Source organism: Pleurodeles waltl, chromosome 2_2 (genome assembly GCF_031143425.1).
Source record: "Pleurodeles waltl isolate 20211129_DDA chromosome 2_2, aPleWal1.hap1.20221129, whole genome shotgun sequence".
NCBI lineage: Eukaryota > Metazoa > Chordata > Amphibia > Caudata > Salamandridae > Pleurodeles > Pleurodeles waltl.
Window position 1 is genome coordinate 671,801,174 of NC_090439.1, and position 18,854 is coordinate 671,820,027.

Here is an 18,854-nt window from a genome sequence, read left to right on the forward strand (position 1 = left end):
GAACTTCCCCTTTGGAGGACGGATCCCACACGCCGTGAAGGGTCGTGCAGAAGTGTTTTCCTGAAGAAAGACCGCAAACAAGCCTTGCTACCTGCAAGTCGTGCGGTTAGGGTTTTTGGATGCTGCTGTGGCCCAGGAGGGACCAGGATTTCGCCAATTGCGTCTGGGGACAGAGGGGGCATCGAGCAAGACAAAGAGCCCTCTCAGAAGCAGGCAGCACCCACAGAAGTGCCGGAACAGGCACTACGAAGTGGAGTGAAACAGTGCTCACCCAAAGTTGCACAAAGGAGTCCCACGCCGCCCGCCGGAGGACAACTTAGGAGGTCGTGCAATGCAGGTTAGAGTGCCGTGGACCTAGGCTGGACTGTGCACAAAGGATTTCCGCCGGAAGTGCACGGAGGCCGGAGTAGCTGCAAAAGTCGCGGTTCCCAGCAATGCAGTCTGGCATGGGGAGGCAAGGACTTACCTCCACCAAACTTGGACTGAAGAGTCACTGGACTGTGGGAGTCACTTGGACAGAGTTGCTGGATTCAAGGGACCTCGCTCGTCGTGCTGAGAGGAGACCCAGGGTACCGGTGATGCAGTTCTTTGGTGCCTGCGGTTGCAGGGGGGCGTTTCCGTCGACCCACGGGAGATTTCTTCGGAGATTCTAGTGCAGAGAGGAGGTAGACTACCCCCACAGCATGCACCACCAGGAAAGCAGTCGAGAAGGCGGCAGGATCAGCGTTACAGAGTTGCAGTAGTCGTCTTTGCTACTTTGTTGCAGTTTTGCAGGCTTCCAGCACGGTCAGCAGTCGATTCCTTGGCAGAAGGTGAAGAGAGAGATGCAGAGAAACTCGGATGAGCTCTTGCATTCGTTATCTAAGGAAATCCCCAAAGCAGAGACCCTAAATAGCCAGAAAAGAGGGTTTGGCTACTTAGGAGAGAAGATAGGCTAGCAACACCTGAAGGAGCCTATCAGAAGGAGTCTCTGACGTCACCTGCTGGCCCTGGCCACTCAGAGCAGTCCAGTGTGCCAGCAGCACCTCTGTTTCCAGGATGGCAGAGGTCTGGAGCACACTGGAGGAGCTCTGGGCACCTCCCAGGGGAGGTGCAGGTCAGGGGAGTGGTCACTCCCCTTTCCTTTGTCCAGTTTCGTGCCAGAGCAGGGCTGAGGGGTCCCTGAACCGGTGTAGACTGGCTTATGCAGAAATGGGCACCATCTGTGCCCATGAAAGCATTTCCAGAGGCTGGGGGAGGCTACTCCTCCCCAGCCCTAACACCATTTTCCAAAGGGAGAGGGTGTAACACCCTCTCTCTGAGGAAGTCCTTTGTTCTGCCTTCCTGGGCCAAGCCTGGCTGGACCCCAGGAGGGCAGAAACCTGTCTGAGGGGTTGGCAGCAGCAGCAGCTGCAGTGAAACCCCGGGAAAGGCAGTTTAGCAGTACCCAGGTCTGAGCTACAGACCTGTGGGATCACAGGATTGTGCCAACTATGCCAGGATGGCATAGAGGGGGCAATTCCATGATCATAGACATGTTACATGGCCATATTCGGAGTTACCATTGTGAAGCTACATATAGGTAGTGACCTATATGTAGTGCACGGGTGTAATGGTGTCCCAGCACTCACAAAGTCCGGGGAATTGGCCCTGAACAATGTGGGGGCACCTTGGCTAGTGCCAGGGTGCCCACACACTAAGTAACTTAGCACCCAACCTTTACCAGGTAAAGGTTAGACATGTAGGTGACTTATAAGTTACTTAAGTGCAGTGTAAAATGGCTGTGAAATAACGTGGACGTTATTTCACTCAGGCGGCAGTGGCAGGCCTGTGTAAGAATTGTCAGAGCTCCCTATGGGTGGCAAAAGAAATGCTGCAGCCCATAGGGATCTCCTGGAACCCCAATACCCTGGGTACCTCAGTACCATATATTAGGGAATTATAAGGGTGTTCCAGTATGCCAATGTAAATTGGTAAAATTGGTCACTAGCCTGTTAGTGACAATTTGAAAGAAATGAGAGAGCATAACCACTGAGGTTCTGATTAGCAGAGCCTCAGTGAGACAGTTAGTCATAACACAGGTAACACATACAGGCACACTTATGAGCACTGGGGCCCTGGCTGGCAGGGTCCCAGTGACACAAACAACTAAAACAACATATATACAGTGAAAAATGGGGGTAACATGCCAGGCAAGATGGTACTTTCCTACAGTCAGTTCCTTCCCAAGCAACATGGATAAAGCAATCATAGTCTCTACCACCATCGCATTCTTGCACTGACTATTGCCCTATTTTTTTTATCAATGGGGAGACAAAAATCTGTTCAACCATTTTAGCCTCGCATCTACAGCAGTTTCTCTGGATTCAGTGGAAATGGTCTTTCTGTAGCACAACTCCAGACCGCAGAAGGTGTTTCAGACATGCCAGCTCACCCTCTATGACGGCCTACTAGGCATAACTGACCTGTATTTGTACTACCGGGCATCGCACCTACTGGTCATTAACAATTGGCTCAACTGTGGGTGGTCTCATCCAGCTTGCAGAACGGAACTTAATACACTAGGAGGCATATGTACATGCCCCTTGCGTCACATCAGCATCATTTCCTTTATTCGCTAATGTGGCGTTAAGGTGATCTTTTCGTCATGCCATATTTACAAAGTTGTGTAATGTATGCATTGCGCCACTTTCTATCCCCTTGTGCCACATTATGCTTGTGCCAGGTATAATGTATGCAAAAGGAGCATTCCCCCATTAGAAGGTCCATAAAAATGGTGCAGGGAAATTTACAAGCTTTCAAGGTGCCATTTTCAGCATCATTTTTGTCTGCCTAAGGCCTCCCTTTACTTTGCAGGATTAGAGCCATAATCTTTGGTGCTAGTCTTGCAAAGTGCAACAATAGCATCAACATTTTTTACACTATTGGCCTAACGACCACCATCATACTGCATATTGCAAATACTGCACAACCATGATGTTGTTAGGGGGCAGGGACACACAAGAAAAGTAGCACTTCGGGATCGATGCGCCACTCTTTTGAAAAAATGTCCCTAGGTTTCCTCCAAATCTTGGTGCTGCTTTACAGTATCACAGTTCCCCCAGGCTCCCAGAGGTGGCCCGGCTGGTATTTTGTGAGTGAAGGGTGGTCCATCGATACACGGGGTGGTGGTCCAAGCTCACTCCACAATCCCACTTGAGGCATGACACATGGCTAAGAGAGGTGACGTCACTGGAGGAGTTTGATCAGTTGGACGCTAGCGACATTACGCTTCTGGGAGATATATATGGAAAGGTAATCACATGTCTTCCTTTCAAGAGCTTCAGCAGTCTTACTCTCTGTCCTGGATGCAATTCCATAAATAGTTGCAATTGAGACGCGCAATAAAGGTACAGGTCCCCTCTGGCACTTTGCTCCTGGAGTTCAGTCGGATAGTGGTGAAAGTCATGATGGGAGCATTAGGCAAAAGAAGATTATCCAAAATTTATCAAACACTGATTATTAAGGCCCTCGATACACTGATGACTGGTATAAATCTTTGGGAGGGTTGGCTTGGACCTCTAGATAACACATATTGGTAGAATGCAATGATGGCCCCTAGATCTATGTCATTGAGGCTTCGCTTGGTGCAAACATACTATCTACATACTGCATATCTCTCTCCTATCATACTGTACAAAGCAAGTTTACTTGCTAGCCTCATATGATCTTGCTGCTCCAATGTCCCAGCTGATTGTTTTCATACAACATGGCCTTGTCCTAACCTAAAAAAATATTGGGGATTGATGATAGCCAAACTCTCAAAAGTTTTAAACCTTGAGAAACATTTCCCATTATTGATCCTACCGGGAGTGCTTGAGGGTGCTGGAGGGCACATGCAGGCTGAGCTCTGCTAGGGATGACACTGATGGTAGCCAAGTGGGAAATTGCGGCTGACTGTAAGGCCCTAATGCCCCCAACAATATCAGAATGGAGGCTTGGTGTAGACTGGTGTGCCCAACAGGAGAAGCCAGTGTATGAGTCAAGGGGATGTCCTGCGAAATATAATAAAATATGGAGTAAATGGTTTGAGGCGGCGGGCATGGAGTTACTTTGAAGATGCCGTGTTGAGACTGATGTAATTTTCTTGGTATGCAATATTGCCTGCTGTTATATTCATAACTGATCGCCCTGGCCCCTTGCTGAGGCTTTTTGTCCGTTTCAACGTGACTTATTGTAAGCACTGGAAAACAATAAAAATGTATTTATCAAAAAAAGTGCGACAACCCACCAGATGTGGTCACCTCGGGGTGAATTAGCCAGTGGAGCTAGAAGCCCATTGGCTGCTTGCAGCTATACCCCTATTGCCCCTAAATCTAGAAGTTAAGGGGCTCCACTTGCTTGAGAAACTCAGATCTGCAACAGCTTGTGAGGAAAGAACACAAGAAGGCCCCCATCAATGACTACAGGAACCTGCACTAACAAAAGGTGTGATACCTTGCACCTGTGGCAACCTCCTGAAAATGCTCGACTACGGCTCATCCTGGATCAAAGACTGCTTCCCCAACAAGAGAGAGCACTTTGTGAGCCAAAGGCAAGACCAGACTTCCTTGGACTAGTGGCACTAGCCCCCTGCCCACAGCAGGTAAAAAGTACTCATCAAATCCAAAGAAGCACTGGACATCAGGCCCTCTGCGTCATTGCCTTAAGGCAGGTGCTCCTGTGCATTGTGAGAAGTGTACTTCAGCTCCCTGCCAAGTTACAACCACTTACCATTTTCCACTGGACCTCTGGAAGGGGAGATAACTTCTCCTCCACCTTACCACTGCCAAGGCTTGTTGGTGGCAAGTCTGGTCATCACCACCTTTACTCAACCCTGCAACTCGAGGGCACACTGCAGCACCTTCATCCGAAGTCACCTGTGACTCTGTTGTTGAGTTTTTGCATCAGTTTCCTCACCCACACCGACTCAGTGATAAAACCAGCAACCACAGCTCCCATTCAGCATCAAGAATGGCCAAGCAAGCCTCTGCACCTGAGACGCTGAGACTAGGTGGAGTTATTCTGCCTGGTGAATCCTGGTCCAGGAGCCCAGCCAAGCTTAACTCCCAGTGGGCTCCAACAAATTCGACCATGAAAGTGTGTAGGAAAGTACCATCTTGCCTGGCATGTTACCCCCATTTTCACTTTATGTATGTTTGTTGTTGCCTATGTGTCACTGGGATCCTGCTAGGCAGGACCCAAGTGCTCATAATGTATGCCCTGTATGTGTTCCCTGTGTGGTGCCTAACTGTATCACTGAGGCTTTGCTAACCAGAACCTCAGTGTTTATGCTCTCTCTCTACTTTAAAATTTGTCACCTCAGGCCAGTGACTAATTTTACCAATTCTCATTGGCACACTGGAACACCCTTATAATTCCCTTGTAAGTGGTACCTAGGTATTGGGGTTCCCGGAGATCCCTATGGGTGTCAGCATTTCTTTTGCCACCCATAGGGGGCTCAGACAATTCTTACACAGGACTGCCACTGCAGCCTGAGTAAAATAATGTCCACGTTATTTCACAACCATTTTTCACTGCACATAAGTAACTTATAAGTCACCTATATGTCTAACCCTCACTTGGTGAAGGTTAGGTGCCAAGTTACTTAGTGTGTGGGCACCCTGGCACTAGCCACGGTGCCCCCACATTGTTCAGGGCAAATTCCCCGGACTTTGTGAGTGCAGGGACACCATTACACGCGGGCACTATATATAGGTCAATACCTATATGTAGAGTCACCATGGTAACTCCGAACATGGCCATTTAACATGTCTAGGATCATTCTGATATTGGGCGGACAATTCCATGCATCCCCGGGTCTCTAGCACAGAACCCGGGCACTGCCAATCTTGCTTTCCGGGGTCTTCACTGCAGCTGCTGCCAACCCCTCAGACAGGTTTCTGCCCCCCATGGGGCCTCGGCAGCCTGGCCCCAGGAAGGAAGAACAAAGAATTTCCTCTGAGAGAGGGTGTCACGCCCTCTTCCTTTGGAAATAGGTGTGAAGGACTGGGGAGGAGTAGCCTCCCCCAGCCTCTGGAAATGCTTTGATGGGCACAGATGGTGCCCATCTCTGAATAAGCCAGTCTACACCGGTTCAGGGATCCCTCAGCCCTGCTCTGGCGTGAAACTGGACAAAGGAAAGGGGAGTGACCACTCCCCTGACCAGAACCTCCCAGGGGAGGTGCCCAGAGCTCCTCCAGTGTGTCCCAGGCCTCTTCCATCTTGTATTCAGAGGTGTTGGGGCACAATGGACAGCTCAGAGTGGCCAGTGCCAGCAGGAGACGTCAGAGACCCCTCCTGATAGGTGCTTACCTTTCTCAGTGAGCCAATCCTCTTTTCTGGGCTATTTAGGGTCTCTCCTCTGGGCTATTCCTCAGATAACGAATGCAAGAGCTCACCAGAGTTCCTCTGCACTTCCCTCTTCAACTTCTGCCAAGGATTGACTGCTGACTGCTCCAGGACGCCTGCAAAACTGCAACAAAGTAGCAAGACGACTACCATCAACATTGTAGAGCCTCACCCTGCCGGCTTTCTCGACTGTTTCCTGGTGGTGCATGCTCTGAGGGCTGTCTGCCTTCACCTTGCACTGGAAGCCAAGAAGAAATCTCCCGTGGGTCGACGGAATCTTCCCCCTGCTAACGCAGGCACCAAACTTCTGCATCACCAGTCCTCTGGGTCCCCTCTCATCCTGACGAGCGTGGTTCGTGGAACACAGGAGCTGGGTCCAAGTATCTCCCACAGTCCAGTGGCCCTTCAGTCCAAATTTGGTGGAGGTAAGTCCTTGCCTCCCCACGCCAGACAGCAAACCTGTGTACTGCGTGATCTTCAGCTGCTCAGGCTTCTGTGCACTTTTCCAAGACTTCCTTTGTGCACAGCCTAGCCTGGGTCCCCAGCACTGCGTCCTGCATTGCCCAACTCGCTGAGTTGGACTCCATCATCGTGGGACCCTCCTTTGTGACTCTGAGTTGACCGCTGTCCAAGTGCCTGTTCTGGTACTTCTGTGAGTGCTGCCTGCTTTTGTGGGGCTCTCTGAGTTGCTGAGCGCCCCTTCTCTCTCCTCCTCCAAGGGGCGACATCCTGGTCCTTCCTGGGCCCCAGCAGCACCCAAACTCCTCAACTGCAACTCTTGCAGCTAGCAAGGCTTGTTTACGGTATTTCTGTGTGGAAACATTCCGGCATCCTTCAGCACGCCATGGGACATCTTCTGACCAAAGGAGAAGTTCCTGGCATCTTCCGTGTTGCAGAATCTTTTGCTTCTTCCACCCAGAGGCGCCCTTTTGCACCTTCATCTGGGGTTTAGTGGGCTGCTGCCCCCCGCCCCCCGGACACTTGCGTGACTCTTGGACTTGGTCCCCTTCCTTTACAGGTCCTCAGTGCTTTGGTAGCAGTTGTGGTTCTTGCAGAATCCCCTATCTCGACTATACTGTCTTTCTGGGGTGGTAGGGTAAATTTACTTCTACTTTTCAGGGTCTTGGGGTGAGGTATTTTGGATACCCTTACTGTTTTCTCACAGTACCAGTGACCCTCTACAACCTACCATAGGCCTGGGGTCCATTCGTGATTCACATTCCACTTTTGGAGTATATGGTTTGTGTTGCCCCTAGGCCTATTTCTACCTATTGCATCCTATTGTGATTCTACACTGTTTGTAACTACTTTTCTTACTGTTACTTACCTGATTTTGGTTTGTGCACATATAATTTGTGTATATTACTTACCTCCTAAGTGAGGGTATCCTCTGAGATACTTTTGGCATATTGTCACTAAAATAAAGTACCTTTATTTTTTAGCAACTCTGAGTATTGTGTTTTCTTGTGATATAGTGCTATATGATATAAGTGGTATAGGAGGAGCTTTGCATGTCTCCTAGTTCAGCCTAAGCTGCTCAGCTATAGCTACCTCTAACAGCCTAAGCTGCTGGAAACACCTCTATTCTACTAATGAGGGATAACTGGACCTGGCACAAGGTGTCAGTAGCACAAGGCACCCACTATAAACCAGGCCAGCCTCCTACAAAGTGACTGTCACAAGTACCATTTTGTGGCACCAGCGGCTCCCATGTTCAGCACCAAGGAAAGGAAAACCAGGGCACCTCTGCACCCAGGCCCCACAAAATGGTCTGACTGTTGAAGCTTGGTCTTGGGACCCACACAACCTTAACCCCGAGTGGGTTCCTCTGACCTAAGCCACAAATGACTGAGTGTCACTAGTGATTTTTCCCATTCATTGACCTCAATGGTGTAACTTCACAGTTTGTAAATGCACCAATTTTATTTCTGCTTTAAAATCCTTAACCCCGGTTATACATAACTGATTTGCTTTGATTTGGTGTTAACAATTATATAAAAATCTACTTTATTTTTATAAATTGGTGTCAGATTTCTTTTGAGTCATGCCAATTATTTATTGTCCAGGTTGGTACTCCGAAATGATTGTCCATCTAGAAAAGCCTTACTACTCTTTGCCAAACTTCCAGGATTAAGCTAAGGATTTATTATTGTGAATACGAGGGACCATCTTCGGGGTACAGTGAGAGTATTATATAGTGAAGCCTAACCGGTCTCACTGCATAATACTCAACTTTCCTACACTCATGTTGGTCTTAGTGATGAACCTAATGCTATGTTTTGTGTTAAACCATGTGGCATGATGCTTTATCATGATTCCTATGATGCGATGCTTTGTGATTAACCTTATGCCATGGTTTGTGTTGAACCTCATGTTACTCTTTGTGATTAACCTAATAATATGATTTTTGTTGCGCCTCATGATATAATTCCTTGTTATGAGTCTTATGATGTGACGCTTGTCATGAACCCCATGCTATGCTTTGGATTGAACTTCATGTTATTCTTTCTGATGAACCTTATGTTATGGCTTGTGTTGAACCTTGTGATACGTTTTCATGATTCTTATGATGCAATGCATTGTGATGTACCTTATGCTACTTTAAGCTATGGTTTTCGTCGAACCTCATGTTAGTCCTTTTGACGAACCTTATGCTATGGTTTGTGTCGACCCTCATGTTACTCTTTGTGATAAATGTTATTTTTGCTGAGCCTTAAGATATAATTCTTTGTCATGAGTCCTATAATGCGATGTTTTGACATGAACCTAATGCAGTGCTTTGTTTTGAACCTCGTGTTATTGTTTGTGATGCACTTCATGCAATGGTTTGTGTAGAATCTCACGTTAATCTTTGTGATGAATGTCATGCAGTGGCTGAACCCTGTGATGTGCTTTGTCGTGTACCTTATGACTAAATGCTTGCAATGATTTGCGATGAACCTTCAGCTATGCTTGGTGTCGACCCTCAGGTTATTCTTTTTGATGAACATCAAGCTATGTTGATTTGTGCTGAGCCTTGTGCCAGCATGCTTTGTCATGAACCACCCTTTTAACTTAATGTATGTAGTTTGCAAGTATCGCATTTGACGGAGTTTATCTTTGTTGTCTGTATTGACGATTGCATGGGGCTTTCCACACGCCTTACTTCTAACTCTTTTCATGACCTTTGATGTTATCAGATGCCAGCTGTGCAGTCTGTGTTCGCTGATACCTGTCTATGCAAATGGCGATTCCGTGCGCGTGAAGTTTGAGCATGCAAATCCTTGCATTGACACGTTTTGCTTTGCCAGTAGATTTTGTTTGTCAGACATATTTACCCTGTATGCTTGGAGCTGCAGTGGTTTGGCACCGTGTTTAATATGTAGGTCAGTGTGTGTTGGCGGGTGTTACTATTTGCATCGCAGCTTCTGCTTTAAGTGGGTGTCTTTATTCCAGAGAATTGCACCACGTCAGCATTTTTGCATGGACTCTTCTCAAACGAGAACTCATCGTGAGAGCACATACTTTAAAGTATGGGGCTGATTTTTTTGTTCAAATTCTGTATGAATATTTATCTGCGTGTTTCTGCCTATACTGTCTGAACATCCCGAGTCAAAGAGATTAATGTGGATAGCTCATGTTGAGGGAACGCATGAAACATTGTTAGGTTTTTAGCTATTTGTGCTGTTAGTGTGTGCATTCTGGCTTTTTGTAATTTGTAACGTTTCCCAATCATGTAAGAACTATCCAGGGCATTAACTTTTGGTTGAATTAATTTCTGTATTTTAGACCTCTTGTTCGCATCAGACCCTTGTACCACTGAGGTCCTTTCACATTTTTTCTACGTGTAAACTTTCTATCAGTTAATGGCCATTTTGTAAACATGTTAGACCATCATAAGGCTGCTCAAATCCAAGGGCCCCATAAAACAATGCACATCGAGCAGGAGAAGTCCTGTTGCACGAAATGCCAATCGTTTTGGAGATTTTCCACGATGTATGTTTAATACACAATATTCACACATATTTGCACTCATGATTCCTGCAGATCTTCATTATGTTCACCTTCGACACAGGACAAAGCACCGCTTGCTCGCATTCCGGCCTCCTAGATCATGGTTATTCCCGCTATTCGATGTCATTTTGATTCATGAAATGAAAATGCATTTGTCATGCCTCCATTTTCAATTCTCTATTTCGAAAGAAATTCGTCATTGCTCAGTAAACATTCCTCTAAAGTGTGGAGAACGCAGAAATGATCACCGCGCCGCCGACTGCGACGGCAATTGCAGATCTCCACTTGGATTTCAGGGTCACAGGGTGTGCTTTCTGCACAATATTTCGATGAAAACCCTTTCCTATGGCACAGTAACTTACAATGATGCCCTGTGCCCTGGTGCGAACAAGGAAACTGGCACATTGTGATTTTTGACTTCGATAAATCCTCATTTTAACGAACCCCTATGCGAAATAGTAGAAGGGGACTCTGACATGTCTCTCACAATCGTTTTTGCTTGTCGAAGCGGTCTTTTTGTGTCTAATTATTGGTGGTTTATCTCAGTCATTCTCATTATTTTTATGGGCGACATCTTTAAAATAAAGTATAATAGCGCACGTGCATCACTATCTGAATGAAACAGCACAAACATTTACCCTTTGATTCTATCCTTCTTTTGTTGTTCCTTGCGAGACGTTTTACAGTTTTCCTACAAAAAACTTTTCATTTGAAGAGAGGGAGGAGAAAGGGGCAGCTGTATTTCAGAAGCAGTAAAGAACTTGATGGATTAAACCAGACGCTGAGTGTTTGCTGTTATGTAAGGCTATTACCGAGCCTGCTTATTCTGGTTTTTGTAATTTGTCCGTGTCCTACTTTATGGAACTCAATCCACGGCCAGCAAAAAAAAAGAAAATATGAAATAACATAATAGGACATATTTCATATCAGCAATAAAAAAAAAAAAGTATGGCGCACACAGAATATTCATCACATTTGCTGAGGGGAGAAGTGATTACTTTACCAGACCCTGAGACCAAAAGGGAGCGAAATGTTAAAGAGATCTGGCAGGTTCCTGAGAGTTACAACGAGCAGATGTGCTTGTTACTGCTGATGGACAAGCTTATCCATTTACATCAATTAATATCAACAGCCAGCGCATCAATATAGAGGCCTGCTCTGACGCCTTGATTTCTCCCCATCTGACAGGTAATAGTAGGGCTGGGAAAATGTCACAACAATTTAGCCATGCCTCAGTGACTGTAACTAGTTCCCTGACAAAGGGAATGCATCATGCTAAAATGTCTTATGATTCATAATGGACCCGCTTTATCTCAGCACTGCAGGGGATTTACGCTGGCCTTTGTATTTTAAGGTTTTAGAGTCAACCCTTTTTTGGTTCGTTCTTTGTGTAGGTGCATTAAGAAAAATGACTTGAAATAATCCACGAATAGAATCAAAATGTGTAAACTCCCAGAAAGAGTCCATCTCTTGGGACTGAGACATCTTCGAAGCTGTACCTATTTAACAAAGAGATGACATCAGATTAGTTGCTTTTCTGAGCTAAAATGTGCATTTCACAAGGGAGCCTTTATATGTATATATGTATGAATGCATGTATATCTGCACGATTGTATACATGGGCACTGGTAAAGTGCGAACATAGCTTCGTAGCAACGAGTGCTGAGGGGGCGGAGATTGGTCCAATACTGAAGGGGGGCAAGTACAAATAACTAAACATCTCCTCAGATGGTGTCCCAATACAAAAGCAGTCATTGTCCCAAAGTCCTCATCATATCATAACCTGGCACGCTTGGCTCTTGTGTGCTGGCTGACGTGGAAAGTAGGCCTCCTACAGCCCCTTTGGACAATCAGGGTAGGTAAGTAGTCAGGCCGTAACCCCCTTGACTATCTGGGTAAGTAAGTCGACAGCCCTCGGTCAAGAGATGTGGCGGAGGGTGAGTTACATGTTACCAAGTTCACAGGGCTTTACTATTTAGGATTCTATTGCTCATAAACACTGTAAACGAGCTGCTCCTAGGAAATCAAAGTAGCACTCAACAACACAGTGCAGCTGTGCCCTGCAAAGTAATGGAACAGTGTCTTTGAGTTAGGCAACTGAGTCACTGTATGTTTGAAAATAAAACCCTCCAAGCTATTGTTATTCACTTAAAATGAGAGTAACTCTTAAACCGGAGAGGCCTATTTGCTCTGAGTCCGTCGCTCCATATTCACTTGGAACAAACCTATGACATACAGGTGACAAGCTGAAGCATGGCTCATTAGAGCAGGTGTAAGTCATGTACCAGGGTCAGACTGGGAGAGATCATAGGCCCGGGCACCACAATAAAAGTGTCCCCCAATAATGAGTTAGATAACTAAAACAATAGCCCACATTTTCAAATCAGGGGAGTTTTCAACTTGTAAAGAAACGCTGTATAGCTGTATTAAAGTATATTAGAGTGCATGGATTTCAGCTTGCTGCAAGCAATTTATGTTTTAATATCAGGGAAATGAACAGTGAAAACCAGCCCAGCAGACCATAAATAGGCCAATAAACAGATAAAAAAATGATAAACACACTAGCCTGTCACACCAGCCCGTCACGCACTACCTGGTTGCCCTATAGGCTAACCCACCCTGCACACACAAAGGGCTCACACTGGAAAACACAGGTCTCTGTCAATCAAACTAAATTTCAAGTCAAAGGGGTGATAGACTTCTGCCAAATTTGCAGAGTCAAAAATACACAAAATAACAAAACCAATTGTGGAAGGAGGGTGTGTGCTCACTAGGAATAGTCATAACTGAGCTCACCTGTATTTTTAGCTGAACTTTCTTGGACAGCCCTCTTTTGGTCTCACGTGAGCACCGAAGACAATGTCAAGCTGCTGGGTTTGTGGCTACAGACTTTTTGGGCTAGCATTTATCACCTATAAAGCAAGATGGGCACCAGTTGCAGGGTAGAACAGTAAAGCGTCAGGAATACCTTCAGGCTTGTTTTTAGCCAGGACGAAATGGGCTGCACTTCACTTCATATTTTGAAAGCACCAACAGCAGTGGGGTCCAGCCAGATATGTGTTTAAACAGGTGTTCATTCACATAGGAGGAACCTTAAGCTTATATGTTTAAGCCCTGGGAGCTGCACAGAAGCGGACTGTCATTCAAAGTCTGCACATTCCACAAATTATAAAAATGCAGCCAAACACATTCGGGCTTCTGCCATCCTCGAGGGATTTCTTAAAGAGCACGCCTTGGCTTTTTTTTTTACAGATTTATTGTGATGGTTACCGCCTACGTGCTGATGCACAGTTAACCCGTCTGAGTGCTTGATCTGGTGAAAACCCTTGGGTATTCAATCCAGGCAGCTCTGGAAGCAAATAGCAAGGACGAACAAGAAATGGGATGTGGCTGTTTTTGTCATCTTCTGTGGATAGCTTTCACCCTCTGTCAGAAACCCAGCTACTTGTTGACTGGGGTGTGAGCCCTGGTCAAGCAGCAACCACAATCCTAGTCTGGGTAATGCACAGGCAAGCCCCAAATTAACCTGTGGTGAACCCAAATGTAGCTTGTCACCAAGTAGTAAGATTTTACTTACAGTCAATATGTAAAGTATTTGTGCAACACTTCAAACAGTACAATGGTGAAAACATCACGCAAAAAGATCCCTCACCAGATTAGAAAAATAACTCTTACTTTAATAAATAAAACAAGACAAAAGTGACGCAGATCCAATCAGTAGAAACAGAGTTATTCATTTTTTAAGAATAAACTGTAATATAGAGCCTGAAAGCAGAAAGCGCCAATGCAGAAATCTGGTCACGCAGGACCATGTGAAAGTCAAAATTTCAGGCCGACGGCAATGGAGTGCGGGTCAGATACAATCACAGGCTAGTTCCACTGAAGTTTTACCTTCTCCAGTTTTATGCCAAGAGTCCCGTTTGCATTAGACAGACACGTAGGGAGTAGGGAGAGTGCCGTGGGTTGTGGTTGGCATGTCACAAAGAGTAGGCTAGGCGGCGCGGATGGGCGGGCTGGAGCTTCACCTTAGCTATCCTCCATGAGTTGACAGTGCTGCTGTTTGAGTTTCAGTGCAAACAGGCCCATTTGTGGTTGCAAAGAGCCCAAAAGCTTGAGTTAAGGAGCTCAAGATCCATACCAAGGGTCCAAGACCTGAAAGGCACCACTCGGGGTCAGAAACTCACTGAAGATGGGTCCAGGAGCTGTTGGGGAGCCGTTTATGTCCCTAATGCTTAGATCAGGTGGCCAGCAGCCTAGGCCTGTGAGTCACTCTGGGGCCCTGGGTTCAAGATGAAATTGCAGGTGCAGTTCTTCTTCCCCAAGCAAGGGGGCAGCAGACAGTAGATCAGCACAGCAGGGCGGCAGTTCCTTTAAAGCAGCAGTCCAGCAGAGTGGAAGCCCTTGTAGCAGCACAACAGTCCTTCTTCCTGGCAGATTATCCATAAGTCCAGAAGTGTACTGAAGAGTTAGGCCCATAGTTATACTTTTTTAGTGCCACGTTTGTGTCGCGTTTTGACGCAAAAACGGCGCAAACTTACAAGATACAATTGTATTTTGCAAGTTTGCGCCGTTTTTGCGTCAAAACGCGGCACAAACGCAGCACTAAAAAAGTAGAAATATGGGTCTTAGTGTCTCAGGGCCTTTGTTTATACACAGTAGTACCTTTGAAGTGGGGAGAAGCTTATAGAGGCACGTCTATAAAGTGCACAGCTGCCCTGCTTTCCTGGTTCCAGACATACTACATGGGGACATACAGTCCTTTGCATGGAGACAGGGCATAGCTTATTTGGGTTAAAGTAAGGCTAGGTTCAGCTCCTCCCCCCCAACCTGCCAGTGATGGCTCATTTGGTCACACAAAAAATCCCATTGTGTGTGGATATCTGGGAGGAATACACAAAACCCAAGTACCAACTACACCCAGTCATGTGAGAAGAGACAGGCTGCAGGCACCAAATGGCTAAGGCAAGAAAATGGCAACTTTTTAAAAGTGTAATTTTTCAGAATTGTAATTTAAAATCTGACTTCACCATGAGTCAGGATATAAAATTAGGATTCCATGGTTCCATGGCTTCTAAACATAATTCAGAAATCTCTTCCCATTTGGAAATTACACTTATAAATGTAATAAGGCAACTCCAATGATATCCTAGGGCAGAGGTAGGACTTGCAGTAGTGAGTAGTGAAAAACAAAATTAAGAGTTTTTCAAAACCAGGACATGCGAAACTTAAAAGTACATGTCCCACTTTTTAAAACACTGGTCCCTGCCTTTGGGGCTCTCTAAGGCCTAAATTAGGGGTGATTGTATACATTAAGAAGGACATTTTGGGCCTAGCAGAAGGTTTATTTTGCCAGGTCGACATGGCAGATTAGAACTGCACACACAGGTTCTGCAATGGCAGGCCTGAGAAATATTTAAATGACTACTTAAGTGGGTAGTACAATCAGTGCTGCAGGCCCACAAGTAGTACATTATTTACAGATCCTGGGTACCTATAGTGCACTGTACTAGGGACTTTTAAGTAAATTAAATATGGCAATTGGGTATAAGCCAATGTTACCATGTTCTGAGCAGAGAGCACACCCACTTCAACACTAGTTAGCTGTGGTAAAGTGCACAGGATCCTAACACCAAGAAAATCAAATTCAGTAAAATAAGGAGGAGGAAGACAAATGGTTTTGGATGACCATGAGGAAAGCGCCAGGTTCAACATTTTGCAACTGCCAACCTGAAGCGTTGTTGGAGCCTACAAGGAGAACTACGTCAGATGGAAGGAAAGAGAGTGGCCTTGTGTAAGGGACTGTAAAAAGATCTTTGGAGGAAATGCTGCAGCATCTGAAGGAATAAAGTGATGAACGAATTGTTAACAGTACAAATGGGAAATGTACTCCGGCAGCCTACAGGAATAGAAATTGTTGAAAGAGTTTGGGAGGATGGTAGTGTTGCAAGATCCTGCAAGAAAGGACTTTAATGACAGTAAGAACCAGGAGGAAAGCTAAAAGGAGTCTTCTTTGTAGGCAGCAGGTTTACTCATATTAATTACTACTGGGGCAATTGTTCATAGTCATGTTTTTCTAAGGCATATTCCAGCAGAGGTTGGGGTCAATTTATTATGTGATAATTTTTGCTCTGTTTGTGTGCGACTTAAAGAGGGTAAATTTAATCTTAGTTCTTTGAATGTCCGGTGATATTTACAACAATGCCAGACAATGCACTGCAGTGCCCAACGTTGTTCTGCTGCATTGCCTGACAAAGGGAGAGCAGGAGAGCACCATATCTATAGAGATATGGAACTCTCCTCTGCTCTCCCTAGCTCTGGTGCAGAATCATGCTGCCGTGCACAACACACACACACATCTTTGAACCTTGGTGCAAGGGTGTTTGCATGAATATAGCATAGGTTTTGTACTGGAAGGAAAACCCTCTCATACAAATTACTGTGCCTAGGCAAGCTATAAAACTTTCCCCACTTTATTTGTGTGGTGCACAGTGCAGCATACATGTAAAGTTAGAAACTAATGTAGAAATTAACTTATTTCTCTTTTTAACGTGCTTTCAAGTTGCATTATGTTTTGGCACAATACCATTTCTACTATCGTTGGTAGATAGGGCTTTCCATCAAAATCCATGGATGGTTGCACAGGAATGCCCATGCACCACCCATAGAAAGCCCCATTGATGCAGAGTAATGCAAAGTAGTGCTTCACGCGGATTTATGTTACTTTTTCTCACAAACCAACACAAACAACAATTTGCATTGGTTTGAAAATCCCAATAAGGATTTTGAGCCAAGACTCCCTAAAAAAGTAACTCAAACCCAATGCAAAACCTCTAGAAGTCTGGGCCATAATGTTTCCAATAGGGATCCATTGTTTACACTCACAGGACAGCTGTTTCTAAAGCAAGGAGCAATTCTATTGCTGGGATAAATTATTGAGTTTTGGATAACTCAAGGTGTGACATGTAAAATATAATAACAATATACATAAACAAACACATATATGGCTCAGAAAGGAACACTGAAATTCTGACAGTTATGAGTATTTTTTAAGCAGCCTATCAGGAATCCCATGAAAATGCATTATGAATTTGCCCTCCATATCCATTGTAGTTGCATTGTTGTCTGACAAAAGCCCAGTGACTATTTCAAGGATCTAGCCATGATAAAATCGCATCCAATAATGAGGCCTGACCTTATCAAATGTTCCAAAATGTGTAACAAATGTTATCCTTCTGATAGTCCTAGTTCAGGTGGTGTAGCAAGGGGAATGTAAAGTCCTCGCCTCCGGAGGAACTCTTTCTAAATAAGTATTTCCAGTTATTCACTTGTTCCATGGATTTCACCTCAAAGTTAAAATGTGGCCCAATATGATTTATACGTCACCATTTTTAAGTAGCCCCTGATGTGAGGAATACCTGATCATACCTATTCTAAATTCCTGTTCATAAGTGAAATGTGTCTCTTGATTAAAATAAGATTTTTCAAGAAAAACTAATACTTAAGGAGCATCCTGTAGGGTACGTAGGACCTTTAACAATTATCATGTCACTTTATCTTCAGGTTTCCCACCGATCTCCCATTTTACACCTCTGTGGTGATGATGTGACTCACAAGATGAGAAGGAGACCATAGTACTTTGTTAAGTTGATAACTTAGAGCCAGTGAAGAAATAGTTTAGCACGTGGTAAACAATCATATCAAGCCTCCTCTAACTGAAACCTCATGAATGTTCCTTGACCTAGGGACAGTTCATGAGGGGAGAGTGAGCACACAGCAAAACAGAAATTGCAAACATCCCTGCGCTCTCCCAACCATGCATTACCTTTCCATTACCACTAGCAATCCACCCCTGTGCTAATTCAACCTTAGACTTAAATGTCAGGCCCATCTGAATAGCTCTGATAGACTCCCAAGCACAAAAGAGAGCAAAGAGTAAAGCAGCAATAAAAAAGAAAAAGAAGCATACGGTGTAAAGTGTCCTCATATATTTTTCCATCCTATTAAAAATCAGTCCCTAAAGGCTCACATTAGTTTTTCAAGTGTGCAGCTCACGGGAATGCAACTGTACTCCAACAATGTCTGCAAACATAGTTCAGTTAGAGTAGTGTCTAGACCAAATCCATGAAACACTCACTAAGTAGGCAAAGTGACTTCCCTATACCAAGTTCCTTGCTGACCTCCCTAACTGACAACTTTGTCTCATCTTCCTTCCAAACAGTTCTCAAAAATACATCCCCTGTGTGTTATTGTTGGAGCAGAGTGTTTATAAGTAATAGTACGCTAGAGCCATATGCGTTAATTGTAGAACTTTACAAAAACAAAATCTTTCCCTATTCAATATCATTTCAGATTTCCTCAAATTAAACTGAATATGAATTACCCCTGCAGCATGGAAACCCACCCACTGCCACATACTCCAGTTGAACTCCAGTTGACCCCCATACCCCTCTATACCGTTGGCATTTGATAAGGTGTTTGGCCTCAAGAATTACTCTTGCTCTTAACACTCTTCT